Source organism: Helianthus annuus, chromosome 6 (assembly GCF_002127325.2).
Source record: "Helianthus annuus cultivar XRQ/B chromosome 6, HanXRQr2.0-SUNRISE, whole genome shotgun sequence".
NCBI classification, from domain to species: Eukaryota; Viridiplantae; Streptophyta; class Magnoliopsida; order Asterales; family Asteraceae; genus Helianthus; species Helianthus annuus.
The window spans coordinates 71,194,634-71,202,310 of record NC_035438.2 but is presented as its reverse complement, the minus strand read 5'-3'; positions in this window follow the sequence as shown (position 1 = coordinate 71,202,310).

The following is a 7,677-nucleotide window of genomic DNA, read 5'->3' as shown; positions in this document are numbered from 1 at the left end:
AAGATCGGTTTGAAAACTGGGTTCAGGCAAACCACTTGAGGTCATGGGAGTGTATTTTGAAGAAGTATGTCTTGCCAAGAACTGATTTGCAAGTCGAGAAAGAAATATCTGAGTTTACAGTTCATGAACGGGATATGTACAAAGCCGAGAAAATGATGATCAGTCTATTACAGCAGGCCATCAAAGAAGATATCTTCATATTGCTTCAGCACGACAAAACTTCAAAATCAATCTGGGATGCTCTTCGAATCAAGTTTGAGGGAAGTGAACACATGATTAAAAGCAAGAAGGCATTGCTCAAGAAAGAGTTTGATTTGTTCACGAGTTTACCCGGTGAAGATACAAAGAAGCTTATTGAACGATACTGCCACTTAGTGTGATCCATGTCGATGCTTAGTATAACAAAAGATCGTGAAGAGTGGGTAGACAAGTTAGCTGACGCTTTACCGCAAAAGGAATGGGGTACATACTTGATGATATTGAAGAATACTGGGGTGTATGATGGATTGACTATTTCTCAATTTATAGAGAAGATTGAGGGTCAGGATTTGGAACAGCGGAAGATTGCGAGGATGAACAGTCCAAATGGTCAACAAGATGTAAAAATGTACTACAAAGGTAGTATTCCAGAAGCTGAAAGAAGTCCAAAGATCCAAACTGCGTTTAGTGCTGGGGATTCAACGGAAAAAGTTGATCAGAGTTCAACCAAAAGTAGTAGTTTTTCTTCTTATCCAAGTGTTAATCCAAAAGATTCAACTACAAGCTTTCATTCCAGACGGCCAAAGTTTTTCTGAAGAAGTTGCAAAAGATCACATGGCTTTACTTGATTCTGTGTTACTATCGTATGAAAGATTAGTTGCTGGAAGGATCGGGAATCCTATGCTCACAAAGGAGGATTACGATCAGATAGACGCCGAAGAGATGGAACTAATGGACATCAAATGGTGTCTAGCTAGTGTTCTTAGACGAGCAGAAAAGTTCAAACTGATTACTGGGAGAAATGACTTTCTTGATGCACATGATTCTACTTTAGGTTTTGATAAATCTAAAGTTACTTGTTTTCGATGCAGGGAGAAAGGGCATTTCAAGAGAGAGTGCAAGAACAGGGAAGCCAATGATGTGAAGAATCCGTTCGTTAAAGACGACTACTACCGGAAAGCCATTTATCAACAGGTTGGTCAACAGCAACAGCAAGAACCACAGGTGGCTCATGGTAGAAAAGTGATCGAGGATTCAAAGAGAGCATTTCTGGTGGATTTTAACTGGAACAAACACATATCACCTGAAGGAAAAGTATGTTTGATCAATCAGGATGACGAAAGGCTACCTGAAGGCTTTAGCTGGGATATGTTTGTAGATGAAAAAGGAGAATTCAAAGCATTCATTGCTAAGATTGTGAAAGAACCAGATATGTTTGCCACATGGATGAAATCTATTGGTGAAACTGTGAAGAATGTGGAGGAAGAGTCTGTTGTATCTGATGAAAGCTCACAGAGTACAGATGAAAGTTCACAAAGTGATGCGAATTCAGAAAAAGAAGTTGTTTTTGATCAAACACCATCTGATTCTGGTTCTTCAGATGATAATTCTGAAAAGTTATTTGAGTTTGATCAATCACCAACTGATGACAGCAGTGACGATGAAGAAGAAAAACATATTAATGTTGCAAAATCTCATCTATCTCCTGAAAGTTTTCATTTTTATTTTGCAGATCGCTTGAAGAAGCTAAAGGATAGAAGAGCAGCAAAAGAGCAAAAGCAGGAGAAGTCTGAAAGTGTTGCTCAAAAAGATGAGATTGGACAAAATGAAGAAGCTGAAATTGTTGCTGAGAAGGTTGATGAAATTATTGATGAAGTTATTCAAAAGGATGAATCGGAAAAGATTGCTAAGGAGATTGTTGAAGCTGAGCTGGTAACTGAAACAGTAAAGGTGATTGAAGTCGAGAAGATCATTGAAGTTGAAAAGATTGTGGAAGTTATCAAGCCTTGTTCAAAGTGTTTGGAAACTTGCAAGGAATGTGCAGCAAAAGATGAGAAGATAGCTGAATATGAGAAGAAGAAGGAACAATTACTGTTCAACTTAAACTACGTAAAGGAATCTTATGACGTTTTGAACCAAACTGTAACTGGTCTTCAAAAGACAAATTCTGAAAGAGAACAAGCATTAACGATGATGAATGCTGTTATGATGACAAAACAGAAAGCTAGTGCTAAATGGAAGCAAGAGTTGGAAACTGAGAAGATCGATAATGAGAGAATCAGACGTTTATTGCAGAGTTACTCTAGTTCTGATTATCTTATTAATAGAATTTATCCAACTGTTGCAGGTATGGAAGCTTTCCAAGAGGACAAGCCAAAGAAGAAAGATAGTGGTAAGAAACCGACTGTTAACTATAACCAGTGTCCGCCTCCGATCTGGGAAGGGTATTCTCCCAGAAAACCAAACGAGGAGCAACTTCAAAAAGCAGTCAATATAAAGCTAAAAATGTGACATCTGTGCTTGTAATCATTCTGAACAATTCAGTTATCAATGAAATAATGTTATTTGATCCCAATATTTGTTTGTTTATGTTTGATGTTTTCATGTTTTGACTTTTATCCAATATCAAACTCTATATCGCTTTCTGGATAATTATACGCAAACTGGTGTGTAAACGTACTCAGTTTAGCGTGACAAATACTCCGGAACACCAATTTATGCTTAACATACCTTAAATAACCTTTACATAACTTAGAAATAAGTTTTGAAGGCTTTGGTATGGTAAAATCAAGTTTATTCGCTTACAGGGACTAAAATTGACAAACTACGAAAGTATGCCAATTTGAACTGTAAAAAACATTCAGGAGCATGCCCATAAGTTAAACACACCCTAAATATCCTTTACATAGCTTAGAAATAGGCTTTGAGGGGTTCGGTGTGCTAAAATAAACTTTTGGGTCATTAAGGGACTAAAAGCGTCAAAAAGTGCATAAGTTTGCATTTTCGTGCATAACTTACGTTCTGAATACATCCGGACATCCAAAAATTTATGTAATCATTAAAATATTATGTTTTAGTGATCGACATATCAAAAATCCATTCGTCGCGCAATTTGGACCGTTTTTGCGTCCGTTTCGACTTCCGTCGTAATTAACCAAACAACGCAATTGTATGACCAAACGAACCGACATCGGGCATATTTTTTTTAGCATGTTTCATGTTCCCTATACTTTAACATCCTTATAGAGCTTAAAAATGGGTTTGACGGGTGTTAGAAGTGCCAAAACGCGACCATACGCGCACAGGGACCAAAGCTGTCAAAATGCAAAATATGCTGGTCTGCAGGGTCCTTACGGACCGTATGGGGTTGCTTACGGTCCGTATGCCATGCCCAGATCAGCAGAAAGTGTTTTCCAGCTATTTCCAGCTTGATCCCACCTTTGCACATGGTTTTGGGGCATTTCTAGGGGCTCTCCTGGTTTTGTAAATCTATGGGCTTGATGTGTAAGGCTAGGATTGAATCTCGTATTTCGAGGAACGATCCTAACGGTTCTACCAAGTCTATAAATACCCTTTAATCTCTTGTGCAAAACCCACTTGAATTCTGAGATTTTCTCTAAGTTGAAGTGTAGAACACTTCATACCTGAGAAATACTTGGAATATCAATCTTGCGGGGACCTTCTGTAAGTATTCTTTCGTGTTTTTCGTTCGTTTTAGCGTTAAAGTCAAACTGTGTTTGACTTTCTGCATTGACCAGTTTATGGTCAACGCAAAGTTTGTTTGAACTTCATAACGTGAGCGTAATCACGATGGTTATAGTCCCTAGTGACTATACCTACTGATTACCTCGTTATCTAGACTCAGTGACGAGTCCTAGTTTCGGTCAGAATGCGTCTTCTCGCGTATTTTATAACCAAACTACTCTAGGGTATTAAAACCGTTTATTTTAATACCAAACCTGTTTTATAACTTTACTAAACATGTCCTAGCATGTTTAGCTCGTCATTTTTAGATTTGTGTTTGTTTAGGGTCGTAAAGGTAGCGATCTAATCAATCGCTTATACTTTCGAACCCGACCCATTTGGTCGATCTTTAGAATCCGACCAAACATATTAGGGGACCATAGTGTATAGGGAATAACCTTCCGAGGTTATACCTTATGGTCCCGCCGTTTAAGTAGTTGTATGATAAGTAGTTCTTATGCCTTAGGTGAATTACCAAAATACCCTTTTTACGCTAAAATTCATTTTGAGCCTATGTAACATAATTTTTGGTATCTAAACTGATTTAACAACAACATTAAACATGTTAAGGCATATCTTACTTGTCATAGGGCTAACTAGGCGGTCCGAACGCGTTTTACGCGAACGGTGCGTTAAAGTAGCATAAGCTACCTAAACGGGTCGTAATAGGGTCAAAAGCACTTAGGATAGGTTTCGTTTTAGTATGTAGGCTTTGTCAAACCATATTACATAAGTTCCTACACTTATTTGGTTTACAAACCCTCGTACTACCAGATCCTCCTGTGACAACTCGAAATTTAGAACCTTTCGTTGTAACTTGCTTGTACGTTATGTGACTAGTTAAAATGATAACGTGAACCTTTTTATGTGATAAGTGCTTTGTTACGTGTGTATTGTATATATATGTGTACGTGTTATATGTGAACCGAGAACCCGACACGAAACAACAAGGAACCCGACTCGAGACCATGAGGTTTCGAGTGACTAGTAATCGGTTTTGGGCCTTGGGCCGAGAACCTTTGGCCGGTTGGGCCTTTGAGCCGTAAACCCCACCCGAAAACCCATAAGGGTGCTAGACTTGGAACTTGGCTATAAATACACCACCTTAGTTATTTGTTACCATTTTGTTGAACATTAGAACACACACACTCTCCTACTTCTCTCTCTAAGCCTTAAGAACACAAACACACCTCCAAGACTCTCGGATCTAATCGGTTAGCACAAGAACTCTCGGGTTTGGAACTTTGGACCGGCACACACACACCTCACCAACCGGTTAGTATTTCTTGTTGGTTATTGTTGAATGCTTAGTGTTAAATATGTTCATGATGTGTTTGCGCTTGAATAAATGTATGATAAGATTATGTGATAATATGGTAGTTGAGTTATGCATGATATTTGAAAAGAAATCGGTTCATGAATGTTCTTGTTATGAGTGGAACTATGCATAAATGTTTGATGTTGAAAATAGATTCATTGTATGTTAAAAATGAATGATGAAATCGGGTTGCACTTGTGATGAAATCGGACCTACATGAAAACCGAATTGTGTGTTATGTTTAGGGTTTTGATGCTTGTTCATAGTTTTGGTTGAATAAGTGATTAATATGTTATGAACTTGATGAACATGTGTTTGAATATGTGAAGAACACTTTGAATGATAGTTGAAGATTGAAAACCCTTGTGATTTTGATCCATCTTTGACTAATAGCCTGATTAGGAAATATGTTAGTGGAATTCTATTGGTTATTTCCGGATTTGGGCCTGATTATATTGTACCACTAATCTGACTACATCTGCATCAACACGTGAACTTGAAAACGACTGCTACCGACTCGCAATCACCTGGTTGCGACTCGCAACCACAGCGTGATGACTCGAGACCACGCGGTTGCGACTCGCAAACCATAACAGGACAAGCCGAGACCGCAGGTTACGAGTCCCGTTGCGACTCGAGACCTCAGCATGATGAACCGAAACCATGGTTGCGACACCGGTTGCGACTCGCAACCATCCATGATCAACACACAGCATGACTCGAGACCATGCTTGCGAGTCCGGTTGCGACTCGAGACCACACTTTTGGGCCTTAGTTAGTGGGCCGGACTTATGAACTTCTGTGCTACTGTTGATGAGTTATTTGGGCCTGTTATCACGAGCCCAACTGTTTGGACTTTGAACATGTGATTAACTGTTACCTATGAACTGCTACTGATTAAACGTGCTTGCCAAACGTGTTGAACATTTGTGCACTACTTGGTTCGAATCTGATTATACGTGATATCCGTGTTAGGACGTTATTGACTACTTGCGACTTGATTGACTTTCTGTGTTTGACTGCCGAGCGAACCAAGGTGAGTTCACACCCTTACAAAGCATGGGATTCCCTGGGTTGGGAACGGGGTTAAGGAACGTGGGTTCCTCGTCTACCTTGGGTAGGACGTCAGTGGTTCAGGAATGTAATTCCTCGTCCGGATGGACGGATAAACGTACTAGACTAAAACTCTATCACGAAGTCCCTCCTTTTTGTATCGACTAATCGCCGGGCCAATGGCGAGCGGGTCATTAGTTAGATAGCGCTATTTAGGTCTGACAAGCCTCACACCGTGCCGCAGAGGACGGGCGTGAACTAATGGATCTGGGGCACGTCAATGATGATAGACATTGATGTTTTCAGGGCACATAAACATGACTACAGTCAGCAATCGATACGGTAACGAGTCTAGTATACATATGGGGTAGCCCCCACGGCTGGAGAGCCAGATGATGTACATGGGGTAGCCCCCACGGCCGAAATGCCTGATAACTACCTGGGGTAGCCCCCACGGCCGGAGTGCCGGAGTAACTGGGAACGAACTGGTCACGTTTTTAAACTATGGGGTAACCCCCACGGCAGGATGCCAGATAAAGTAAACTGTTTTCGAAACTACTAAAACGAACGCCCACCCGTGAACTCACTCAACTAGTTGTTGACTCGTTACTACATGCTTTGCAGGACCATAGGTACTCAGTGGGAGCTTGCATGGAGGAAGATCGTTGTGGGACAGGGATTGCTACAAGACTATGTTAAACTTGAAACTTTTGGAACTTATGTTATAACTTTAAACTTATGCTTCCGCTTGCAACTTAAACTTATTTGTTTTGGAACACCAATCGTGAATGGTTAAACTTTTATAACTATTTATATGCTTGTTCAGTATGATTGGTGGCTGGATCCTGGTCAGTCACGCCTCCAAGCGGTAGTACTCCGCAGGTGGGATTTTGGGGGTGTGACAGATTGGTATCAGAGCCATTGGTTATAGTGAACTTGGTTTTAATAAAGGAGAAACGTTTTTGTTAAAACCAGACTATAACCGGTTTAGTGCTCAACGGTCCACAACGACACTTCGCTCCTCATGCAAGGCTCGACGTTCTAGGTAATATGATGTATGTATATTGCCTACTTGTTAGTTGCGTAGTACATTGCTCATGGTATGCTTGATTAGTATAACTACTGTTGTTTGAACACGTGCGTGCTTACCCTGTCCTACTATTGTACTTTCGCGAACCACTCTCACACGTATTACTCTTATTATGAAGAAACATGTCTGGACGCGTTAACATGACACAAGCCCAGTTGACGGCTTTGATCAACGAACGAGTTGCCGCAGCGCTCGCAGCTGCACACGCAGGAGGTATATCCTGCAGTCTGAAATTGTTCTAGGATCATTTGGATCCTACTCTCGTGAACCAACCTTTGTGTTAAACTCTGCCTTTTCTTTCACCTACCTTAGGTCAGGCACCGGTGTGCACTTTTAAGACCTTTATGGACTGTCGACCCACAACTTTTAGCGGCACTGAAGGAGCAGTAGGTCTCCTACACTGGTTTGAGAAACTGGAGTCTGTGTTCGAAATGTGCGAATGCCCTGAAGCGCGCAGGGTGAAGTATGCTACTGGTACTCTCGAGGGTTTGGC